A 12607-nucleotide genomic window follows, 5' to 3' on the forward strand; every position below is an offset into this window, starting at 1 on the left:
CCCTCACCCGTCCCCTAATCCTAACCCGTACGCTAACGCTAACCCGCGCCCTCACACGTACGTTCCCCCTAAAGCGTTGTCGTACCCTCACCTGGGCCCTAAACCGTCCCCGTCCCCTAACCCTAACCCTAGCCCGAACCCTAACCCTAACCCTTCCCCGAAGCCTGACACTCACCCGTCCCTTAATCCTTACCCGGACGCTAACGCTAACCCGCGCCCTCACACGTACGCTCCCCCTAAAGTGTTTTCTTACCCTCACCTGGACCCTAAACCGTCCCCGTCCCCTAACGCTAACCCTAGCCCGAACCCTATCCCTAACCCTTCCCCGAAGCCTGACCCTCACCCGTCCCCTAATCCTAACCCGTACGCTAACGCGAACCCGCGCCCTCACACGTACGCTCCCCCTAAAGCGTTGTCGTACCCTCACCTGGACCCTAAACCGTCCCCGTCCCCTAACCCTAACCCTAGCCCGAACCCTAACCCTAACACTTCCCCGAAGTCTGACCCTCACCCGTCCCCTAATCCTAACCCGTACGCTAACGCGAACCCACGCCCTCACACGTACGCTCCCCCTAAAGCGTTGTCGTACCCTCACCTGGACCCTAAAGCGTCCCCGTCCCCGTCCCCTAACCCTAGCCCGAACCTTAACCCTAAACCTTCCCCCAAGACTGACCCTCACCCGTCCCCTAATCCTAACCCGTACCTTAACGCTGACCAGCGCTCTCACACGTACGCTCCCCCTAAAGCGTTGTCGTACCCTCACCTGGACCCTAAACCGTCCCCATCCCCTAACCCTAACCCTAGCCCGAACCCTAACCCTAACCCTTCCCCGAAGCCTGACCCTCACCTGTCCCCTAATCCTAACCCGTACGCTGACGCTAACCCGCGCCCTCACACGTACGCTCCCCCTAAAGCGTTGTCGTACCCTCACCTGGACCCTAAACCGTCCCCGTCCCCTAACCCTAACCCTAGCCCGAGCCCTAACCCTAACCCTTCCCCGAAGCCTGACCCTCACCCGTCCCCTAATCCTAACCCGTACGCGAACGCTAACCCGCGCCCTCACACGTACGCTCCCCCTAAAGCGTTGTCGTACCCTCACCTGGACCCTAAACCGTCCCCATCCCCTAACCGTAACCCTAGCCCGAACCCTAACCCTAACCCTTCCCCGAAGCCTGACCCTCACCCGTGCCGTAATCCTAAACCGTACGTGAACGCTAAACCACGCCCTCACACGTACGCTCCCCCTAATGCATTGTCGTACCCTCACCTGGACCCTAAACCGTCCCCGTCCCCTAACCCTAACCCTAGCCCGAACCCTAACCCTAACCCTTCCCCGAAGCCTGACCCTCACCCGTCCCCTAATCCTAAACCGTACGCGAACGCTAAACCGCGCCCTCACACGTACGCTCCCCCTAAAGCGTTGCTGTACCCTCACCTGGACCCTAAACCGTCCCCGTCCCCTAAACCTAACCCTAGCCTGAACCCTAACCCTAACCCTTCCCCGAAGCCTGACCCTCACCCGTCCCCTAATCCTAACCCGAAAGCTAACACTAACCCGCGCCCTCACACGTAGGCTCCCCCTGAAGCGTTGCCGTACCCTCACCTGGACCCTAAACCGTCCCCGACCCTAACCCTAACCCTAGCCCGAACCCTAACCCTAACCCTTCCCCGAAGCCTGACCCTCACCCGTCCCATAATCCTGACCCGTACGCTAAGGCTAACCCGCGTCCTCACACGTACGCTCCCCCTAAAGCGTTGTCGTACCCTCACCTGGACCCTAAACCGTCCCCGTCCCCTAACCCTAACCCTAGCCCGAACCCTAACCCTAACCCTTCCCCAAAGCCTGACCCTCACCCGTCCCCTAATCCTAACCCGTACGCGAACGCTAACCAGCGCCCTCACACGTACACTCCCCCTAAAGCGTTGTCGTACCCTCACCTGGACCCTAAACCGTCCCCGTCCCCTAACCCTAACCCTGCCCCGAAGCCTAACCCTAACCCTGCCCCGAAGCCTGACCCTCATCCGTCCCCTAATCCTAACCCGTACGCTAACGCTAACCCGTGCCCTCACACGTACGCTCCACCTAAAGCGTTGTCTTACCCTCACCTGGACCCTAAACCGTCCCCATCCCCGAACCCTAACCCTAGCCCGAACCCTAACCCTAACACTTCCCCGAAGCCTGACCCTCACCCGTCCCCTAATCCTAACCCGTACGCTAACGCTAACCTGCGCCCTCACACGTACGTTCCCCCTAAAGCGTTGTCGTACCCTCACCTGGGCCCTAAACCGTCCCCGTCCCCTAACCCTAACCCTAGCCCGAACCCTAACCCTAACCCTTCCCCGAAGCCTGACACTCACCCGTCCCTTAATCCTTACCCGTACGCTAACGCTAACCCGCGCCCTCACACGTACGCTCCCCCTAAAGTGTTTTCTTACCCTCACCTGGACCCTAAACCGTCCCCGTCCCCTAACGCTAACCCTAGCCCGAACCCTATCCCTAACCCTTCCCCGAAGCCTGACCCTCACCCGTCCCCTAATCCTAACCCGTACGCTAACGCTAACCCGCGCCCTCACACGTACGCTCCCCCTAAAGCATTGTCGTACCCTCACCTGGACCCTAAACCGTCCCCGTCCCCTAACCCTAACCCTAGCCCGAACCCTAACCCTAACACTTCCCCGAAGTCTGACCCTCACCCGTCCCCTAATCCTAACCCGTACGCTAACGCGAACCCACGCCCTCACACGTACGCTCCCCCTAAAGCGTTGTCGTACCCTCACCTGGACCCTAAAGCGTCCCCGTCCCCGTCCCCTAACCCTAGCCCGAACCTTAACCCTAAACCTTCCCCCAAGACTGACCCTCACCCGTCCCCTAATCCTAACCCGTACCTTAACGCTGACCAGCGCTCTCACACGTACGCTCCCCCTAAAGCGTTGTCGTACCCTCACCTGGACCCTAAACCGTCCCCATCCCCTAACCCTAACCCTAGCCCGAACCCTAACCCTAACCCTTCCCCGAAGCCTGACCCTCACCTGTCCCCTAATCCTAACCCGTACGCTGACGCTAACCCGCGCCCTCACACGTACACTCCCCCTAAAGCGTTGTCGTACCCTCACCTGGACCCTAAACCGTCCCCGTCCCCTAACCCTAACCCTGCCCCGAAGCCTAACCCTAACCCTGCCCCGAAGCCTGACCCTCATCCGTCCCCTAATCCTAACCCGTACGCTAACGCTAACCCGTGCCCTCACACGTACGCTCCACCTAAAGCGTTGTCTTACCCTCACCTGGACCCTAAACCGTCCCCATCCCCGAACCCTAACCCTAGCCCGAACCCTAACCCTAACACTTCCCCGAAGCCTGACCCTCACCCGTCCCCTAATCCTAACCCGTACGCTAACGCTAACACGCACCCTCACACGTACGCTCCCCCTAAAGCGTTGTCGTACCCTCACCTGGACCCTAAACCGTCCCCGTCGCCTAACCCTAACCCTAGCCCGAACCCTAACCCTAACCCTTCCCCGAAGCCTGACCCTCACCAGTCCCCTAATCCTAACCCGTACGCTAACGCTAACCCGCACCCTCACACGTACGCTCCCCCTATAGTGTTGTCGTACCCTCACTTAGACCATAAACCGTCCCCGTCCCCTAACCCTAACCCTAGCCCGAACCCTAAACCTAACCCTTCCCCGAAGCCTGACCCTCACCCGTCCCCTAATCCTAACCCGTACGCTAACGCTAACCCGCGCCCTCACACGTACGTTCCCCCTAAAGCGTTGTCGTACCCTCACCTTGGCCCTAAACCGTCCCCGTCCCCTAACCCTAACCCTAGCCCGAACCCTAACCCTAACCCTTCCCCGAAGCCTGACACTCACCCGTCCCTTAATCCTTACCCGTACGCTAACGCTAACCCGCGCCCTCACACGTACGCTCCCCCTAAAGTGTTTTCTTACCCTCACCTGGACCCTAAACCGTCCCCGTCCCCTAACGCTAACCCTAGCCCGAACCCTATCCCTAACCCTTCCCCGAAGCCTGACCCTCACCCGTCCCCTAATCCTAACCCGTACGCTAACGCTAACCCGCGCCCTCACACGTACGCTCCCCCTAAAGCGTTGTCGTACCCTCACCTGGACCCTAAACCGTCCCCGTCCCCTAACCCTAACCCTAGCCCGAACCCTAACCCTAACCCTTCCCCGACCTGACCCTCACCCGTCCCCTAATCCTAACCCGTACGCGAACGCTAACCCACGCCCTCACACGTACGCTCCCCCTAAAGCGTTGTCGTACCCTCACCTGGACCCTAAACCGTCCCCGTCCCCTAACCCTAACCCTAGCCCGAGCCCTAACCCTAACCCTTCCCCGAAGCCTGACCCTCACCCGTCCCCTAATCCTAACCCGTACGCGAACGCTAACCCGCGCCCTCACACGTACGCTCCCCCTAAAGCGTTGTCGTACCCTCACCTGGACCCTAAACCGTCCCCATTCCCTAACCGTAACCCTAGCCCGAACCCTAACCCTAACCCTTCCCCGAAGCCTGACCCTCACCCGTCCCCTAATCCTAAACCGTACGCGAACGCTAAACCGCGCCCTCACACGTACGCTCCCCCTAAAGCGTTGCTGTACCCTCACCTGGACCCTAAACCGTCCCCGTCCCCTAAACCTAACCCTAGCCCGAACCCTAACCCTAACCCTTCCCCGAAGCCTGACCCTCACCCGTCCCCTAATCCTAACCCGAAAGCTAACACTAACCCGCGCCCTCACACGTAGGCTCCCCCTGAAGCGTTGCCGTACCCTCACCTGGACCCTAAACCGTCCCCGACCCTAACCCTAACCCTAGCCCGAACCCTAACCCTAACCCTTCCCCGAAGCCTGACCCTCACCCGTCCCATAATCCTGACCCGTACGCTAAGGCTAACCCGCGTCCTCACACGTACGCTCCCCCTAAAGCGTTGTCGTACCCTCACCTGGACCCTAAACCGTCCCCGTCCCCTAACCCTAACCCTAGCCCGAACCCTAACCCTAACCCTTCCCCAAAGCCTGACCCTCACCCGTCCCCTAATCCTAACCCGTACGCGAACGCTAACCAGCGCCCTCACACGTACACTCCCCCTAAAGCGTTGTCGTACCCTCACCTGGACCCTAAACCGTCCCCGTCCCCTAACCCTAACCCTGCCCCGAAGCCTAACCCTAACCCTGCCCCGAAGCCTGACCCTCATCCGTCCCCTAATCCTAACCCGTACGCTAACGCTAACCCGTGCCCTCACACGTACGCTCCACCTAAAGCGTTGTCTTACCCTCACCTGGACCCTAAACCGTCCCCATCCCCGAACCCTAACCCTAGCCCGAACCCTAACCCTAACACTTCCCCGAAGCCTGACCCTCACCCGTCCCCTAATCCTAACCCGTACGCTAACGCTAACACGCACCCTCACACGTACGCTCCCCCTAAAGCGTTGTCGTACCCTCACCTGGACCCTAAACCGTCCCCGTCGCCTAACCCTAACCCTAGCCCGAACCCTAACCCTAACCCTTCCCCGAAGCCTGACCCTCACCTGTCCCCTAATCCTAACCCGTACGCTAACGCTAACCCGCACCCTCACATGTACGCTCCCCCTATAGTGTTGTCGTACCCTCACTTAGACCATAAACCGTCCCCGTCCCCTAACCCTAACCCTAGCCCGAACCCTAAACCTAACCCTTCCCCGAAGCCTGACCCTCACCCGTCCCCTAATCCTAACCCGTACGCTAACGCTAACCCGCGCCCTCACACGTACGTTCCCCCTAAAGCGTTGTCGTACCCTCACCTGGGCCCTAAACCGTCCCCGTCCCCTAACCCTAACCCTAGCCCGAACCCTAACCCTAACCCTTCCCCGAAGCCTGACACTCACCCGTCCCTTAATCCTTACCCGTACGCTAACGCTAACCCGCGCCCTCACACGTACGCTCCCCCTAAAGTGTTTTCTTACCCTCACCTGGACCCTAAACCGTCCCCGTCCCCTAACGCTAACCCTAGCCCGAACCCTATCCCTAACCCTTCCCCGAAGCCTGACCCTCACCCGTCCCCTAATCCTAACCCGTACGCTAACGCGAACCCGCGCCCTCACACGTACGCTCCCCCTAAAGCGTTGTCGTACCCTCACCTGGACCCTAAACCGTCCCCGTCCCCTAACCCTAACCCTAGCCCGAACCCTAACCCTAACACTTCCCCGAAGTCTGACCCTCACCCGTCCCCTAATCCTAACCCGTACGCTAACGCGAACCCACGCCCTCACACGTACGCTCCCCCTAAAGCGTTGTCGTACCCTCACCTGGACCCTAAAGCGTCCCCGTCCCCGTCCCCTAACCCTAGCCCGAACCTTAACCCTAAACCTTCCCCCAAGACTGACCCTCACCCGTCCCCTAATCCTAACCCGTACCTTAACGCTGACCAGCGCTCTCACACGTACGCTCCCCCTAAAGCGTTGTCGTACCCTCACCTGGACCCTAAACCGTCCCCATCCCCTAACCCTAACCCTAGCCCGAACCCTAACCCTAACCCTTCCCCGAAGCCTGACGCTCACCTGTCCCCTAATCCTAACCCGTACGCTGACGCTAACCCGCGCCCTCACACGTACGCTCCCCCTAAAGCGTTGTCGTACCCTCACCTGGACCCTAAACCGTCCCCGTCCCCTAACCCTAACCCTAGCCCGAACCCTAACCCTAACCCTTCCCCGAAGCCTGACCCTCACCCGTCCCCTAATCCTAACCCGTACGCTAACGCTAACCCGCGCCCTCACACGTACGCTCCCCCTAAAGCGTTGTCATACCCTCACCTGGACCCTAAAGCATCTCCGTCCCCTAACCCTAACCCTAGCCCGAAACCTAACCCTAACCCTAACCCTTCCCGGAAGCCTGACCCTCACCCGTCCCCTAATCCTAACCCGTACGCTAACACTAACCCATGCCCGCACACGTACGCTCCCCCTAAAGCGTTGTAGTACCCTCACCTGGACCCTAAACCGTCCCCGTCCCCTAACACTAACCCTAGCCCGAACCCTAACCCTAACCCTCCCCGAAGCCTGACCCTCACCCGTCCCCTAATCCTAACCCGTACGCTAAGGCTAACCCGCGCCCTCACACGTACGCTCCCCCTAAAGCGTTGTCGTACCCTCACCTGGACCCTACACCGTCCCCGTCCCCTAACCCTAACCCTAGCCCGAATCCTAACCCTAACCCTTCCCCGAAGCCTGACCCTCACCCGTCCCCTAATCCTAACCCGTACGCGAACGCTAACCAGCGCCCTCACACGTACACTCCCCCTAAAGCGTTGTCGTACCCTCACCTGGACCCTAAACCGTCCCCGTCCCCTAACCCTAACCCTGCCCCGAAGCCTAACCCTAACCCTGCCCCGAAGCCTGACCCTCATCCGTCCCCTAATCCTAACCCGTACGCTAACGCTAACCCGTGCCCTCACACGTACGCTCCACCTAAAGCGTTGTCTTACCCTCACCTGGACCCTAAACCGTCCCCATCCCCGAACCCTAACCCTAGCCCGAACCCTAACCCTAACACTTCCCCGAAGCCTGACCCTCACCCGTCCCCTAATCCTAACCCGTACGCTAACGCTAACACGCACCCTCACACGTACGCTCCCCCTAAAGCGTTGTCGTACCCTCACCTGGACCCTAAACCGTCCCCGTCGCCTAACCCTAACCCTAGCCCGAACCCTAACCCTAACCCTTCCCCGAAGCCTGACCCTCACCAGTCCCCTAATCCTAACCCGTACGCTAACGCTAACCCGCACCCTCACACGTACGCTCCCCCTATAGTGTTGTCGTACCCTCACTTAGACCATAAACCGTCCCCGTCCCCTAACCCTAACCCTAGCCCGAACCCTAAACCTAACCCTTCCCCGAAGCCTGACCCTCACCCGTCCCCTAATCCTAACCCGTACGCTAACGCTAACCCGCGCCCTCACACGTACGTTCCCCCTAAAGCGTTGTCGTACCCTCACCTGGGCCCTAAACCGTCCCCGTCCCCTAACCCTAACCCTAGCCCGAACCCTAACCCTAACCCTTCCCCGAAGCCTGACACTCACCCGTCCCTTAATCCTTACCCGTACGCTAACGCTAACCCGCGCCCTCACACGTACGCTCCCCCTAAAGTGTTTTCTTACCCTCACCTGGACCCTAAACCGTCCCCGTCCCCTAACGCTAACCCTAGCCCGAACCCTATCCCTAACCCTTCCCCGAAGCCTGACCCTCACCCGTCCCCTAATCCTAACCCGTACGCTAACGCTAACCCGCGCCCTCACACGTACGCTCCCCCTAAAGCGTTGTCGTACCCTCACCTGGACCCTAAACCGTCCCCGTCCCCTAACCCTAACCCTAGCCCGAACCCTAACCCTAACCCTTCCCCGACCTGACCCTCACCCGTCCCCTAATCCTAACCCGTACGCGAACGCTAACCCACGCCCTCACACGTACGCTCCCCCTAAAGCGTTGTCGTACCCTCACCTGGACCCTAAACCGTCCCCGTCCCCTAACCCTAACCCTAGCCCGAGCCCTAACCCTAACCCTTCCCCGAAGCCTGACCCTCACCCGTCCCCTAATCCTAAACCGTACGCGAACGCTAACCCGCGCCCTCACACGTACGCTCCCCCTAAAGCGTTGTCGTACCCTCACCTGGACCCTAAACCGTCCCCATCCCCTAACCGTAACCCTAGCCCGAACCCTAACCCTAACCCTTCCCCGAAGCCTGACCCTCACCCGTGCCGTAATCCTAAACCGTACGTGAACGCTAAACCACGCCCTCACACGTACGCTCCCCCTAATGCATTGTCGTACCCTCACCTGGACCCTAAACCGTCCCCGTCCCCTAACCCTAACCCTAGCCCGAACCCTAACCCTAACCCTTCCCCGAAGCCTGACCCTCACCCGTCCCCTAATCCTAACCCGAAAGCTAACACTAACCCGCGCCCTCACACGTAGGCTCCCCCTGAAGCGTTGCCGTACCCTCACCTGGACCCTAAACCGTCCCCGACCCTAACCCTAACCCTAGCCCGAACCCTAACCCTAACCCTTCCCCGAAGCCTGACCCTCACCCGTCCCATAATCCTGACCCGTACGCTAAGGCTAACCCGCGTCCTCACACGTACGCTCCCCCTAAAGCGTTGTCGTACCCTCACCTGGACCCTAAACCGTCCCCGTCCCCTAACCCTAACCTTAGCCCGAACCCTAACCCTAACCCTTCCCCAAAGCCTGTCCCTCACCCGTCCCCTAATCCTAACCCGTACGCGAACGCTAACCCGCGCCCTCACACGTACGCTCCCCCTAAAGCGTTGTCGTACCCTCACCTGGACCCTAAACCGTCCCCGTCCCCTAACCCTAACCCTAGCCCGAACCCTAACCCTAACCCTTCCCCGAAGCCTGACCCTCAGCCGTCCCCTAATCCTAACCCGTACGCTAAGGCTAACCCGCGCCCTCACACGTACGCTCCCCCTAAAGCGTTGTCGTACCCTCACCTGGACCCTAAAGCGTCCCCGTCCCCTAACCCTAACCCTAGCCCGAACCCTAACCCTAACCCTTCCCCAAAGCCTGACCCTCACCGGTCCCCTAATCCTAACCCGTACGCGAACGCTAACCCGCGCCCTCACACGTACGCTCCCCCTAAAACGTTGTCGTACCCTCACCTGGACCCTAAACCGTCCCCGTCCCCTAACCCTAACCCTAGCCCGAACCCTAACCCTAACCCTTCCCCGAAGCCTGACCCTCACACGTCCCCTAATCCTAACCCGTACGCGAACGCTAACCCGCGTCCTCACACGTACGCTCCCCCTAAAGCGTTGCCGTACCCTCACCTGGACCCTAAACCGTCCCCGTCCCCTAAACCTAACCCTAGCCCGAACCCTAACCCTAACCCTTCCCCGAAACCTGACCCTCACCCGTCCCCTAATCCTAACCCGTACGCTAATACTAACCCGCGCCCTCACACGTAGGCTCCCCCTAAAGCGTTGCAGTACCCTCACCTGGACCCTAAACCGTCCCTGTCCCCTAACCCTAACCCTAGCCCGAACCCTAACCCTAACCCTTCCCCGAAGCCTGACCCTCACCCGTCCCCTAATCCTAACCCGTACGCTAACACTAACCCGCGCCCTCACACGCACGCTCCCCGTAAAGCGTTGCCATACCCGCACCTGGACCCTAAACTGTCCCCGTACCCTAACCCTAACCCTAGCCCGAACCCTAACCCTAACCCTTCCCCGAAGCCTGACTCTCACCCGTCCCATAATCCTAACCCGTACGCTAACACTAACCCGCGCCCTCACCTGCACACTCCCCCTAAAGCGTTGCCGTACCCTCACCTGGACCCTAAACCGTCCCCGTCCCCTAACCCTAACCCTAGCCCGAACCCTAACCCTAACCCTTCCCCGAATCCTGACCCTCAACCGTCCCCTAATCCTAACCCGTACGCTAACACTAACCCGCGCCCTCACACGCACGCTCCCCCTAAAGCGTTGCCGTACCCTCACCTGGACCCTAAACCGTCCCCGTCCCCTAACCCTAACCCTAGCCCGAACCCCAACCCTAACCCTTCCCTGAAGCCTGACACTCACCCGTTCCCAAATCCTAACGCGTACGCTCAGACTAACCCGCGCCCTCACACGCACGCTCCCCCTAAAGCGTTGCCGTACCCTCACCTGGACCCTAAACCGTCCCCGTCCCCTAACCCTAACCCTAGCCCGAACCCTAACCCTAACCCTTCCCCGAAGCCTGACCCTCACCCATCCCCTAATCCTAACCCGTACGCTAACACTAACCCGCGCCCTCACACGCAGGCTCCCCCGAAAGCGTTGCCGTACCCTCACCTGGACCCTAAACCGTCCCCATCCCCTAACCCTAACCCTAGCCCGAACCCTAACCCTAACCCTTCCCCGAAGCCTGACCCTCACCCGTCCCTAATCCTAACCCATACGCTAACACTAACCCGCGCCCTCACACGCACGCTCCCCCTAAAGCGTTGCCGTACCCTCACCTGGATCCTAAACCGTCCCCGTCCCCTAACCCTAACCCTAGCCCGAACCCCAACCCTAACCCTTCCCTGAAGCCTGACCCTCACCCGTCCCCTAATCCTAAACCGTACGCTCAGACTAACCCACGCCCTCACACGCACGCTCCCCCTAAAGCGTTGCCGTACCCTCACCTGGACCCTAAACCGTCCCCGTCCCCTAACCCTAACCCTAGCCCGAACCCTAACCCTAACCCTTCGCCGAAGCCTGGCCCTCACCCGTCCCCTAATCCTAACCCGTACGCTAACGCTAACCCGCGCCCTCACACGTACGCTCCCCCTAAAGCGTTGTCGTACCCTCACCTGGACCCTAAACCGTCCCCGACCCTAACCCTAACCCTAGCCCGAACCCTAACCCTAACCCTTCCCCGAAGCCTGACCCTCACCCGTCCCATAATCCTAACCCGTACGCTAAGGCTAACCCGCGCCCTCACACGTACGCTCCCCCTAAAGCGTTGTCTTACCCTCACCTGGACCCTAAACCGTCCCCGTCCGCTAACCCTAACCCTAGCCCGAACCCTAACCCTAACCCTTCCCCGAAGCCTGACCCTCACCTGTCCCCTAATCCTAACCCGTACGCTACCGCTAACCCACGCCCTCACACGTACGCTCCCCCTAAAGCGTTGTCTTACCCTCACCTGGACCCTAAACCGTCCCCGTCCCCTAACCCTAACCCTAGCCCGAACCCTAAGCCTAACACTACCCCGAAGCCTGACCCTCACCCGTCCCCTAATCTTAACCCGTACGCTAACGCTAAAACGTGCCCTCTCACGTACGCTCCCCCTAAAACGTTGTCGTACCCTCACCTGGACCCTAAACCATCCCTGTCCCCTAACCCTAACCCTAGCCCGAACCCTAAGCCTAACCCTTCCCCGAAGCCTGACCCTCACCCGTCCCCTAATCCTAACCCGTACGCTAACGCTAACCCGCGCCCTCACATGCACGCTCCCCCTATAGCGTTGTCGTACCCTCACTTGGACCATAAACCGTCCCCGTCCCCTAACGCTAACCCTAGCCCGAACCCTAACCCTAACCCTTCCCCGAAGCCTGACCCTCACCCGTCCCCTAACCTAACCCGTACGCTAACGCTAACCCGCGCCCTCACACGTACGTTCCCCCTAAAGCGTTGTCGTACCCTCACCTGGACCCTAAACCGTCTCCGTCCCCTAACCCTAACCCTAGCCCGAACCCTAACCGTAAACCTTCGCCGAAGCCTGACCCTCACCCGTCCCCTAATCCTAACCCGTACGCTAACGCTAACCCGCGCCCTCAGACGTACGCTCCCCCTAAAGCGTTGCCGTACGCTCACCTGGACCCTAAACCGTCCCCGTCCCCTAACCCTAACCCTAGCCCGAACCCTAACCCTAACCCTTCCCCGAAGCCTGACCCTCACCCGTCCCCTAATCCTAACCCGTACGCTAAGGCTAACCCGCGCCCTCACATGTACGCTCCCCCTAAAGCGTTGTCGAACCATCACCTGGACCCTAAACCGTCCCAGTCCCCTAACTCTAACCCTAGCCCGAACCCTAACCCTAACCCTGCCCCGAAGCCTGACCCTCACCCGTC

The sequence above is a fragment of the Delphinus delphis genome, chromosome 16 (genome assembly GCF_949987515.2).
Source record: "Delphinus delphis chromosome 16, mDelDel1.2, whole genome shotgun sequence".
NCBI classification, from domain to species: Eukaryota; Metazoa; Chordata; class Mammalia; order Artiodactyla; family Delphinidae; genus Delphinus; species Delphinus delphis.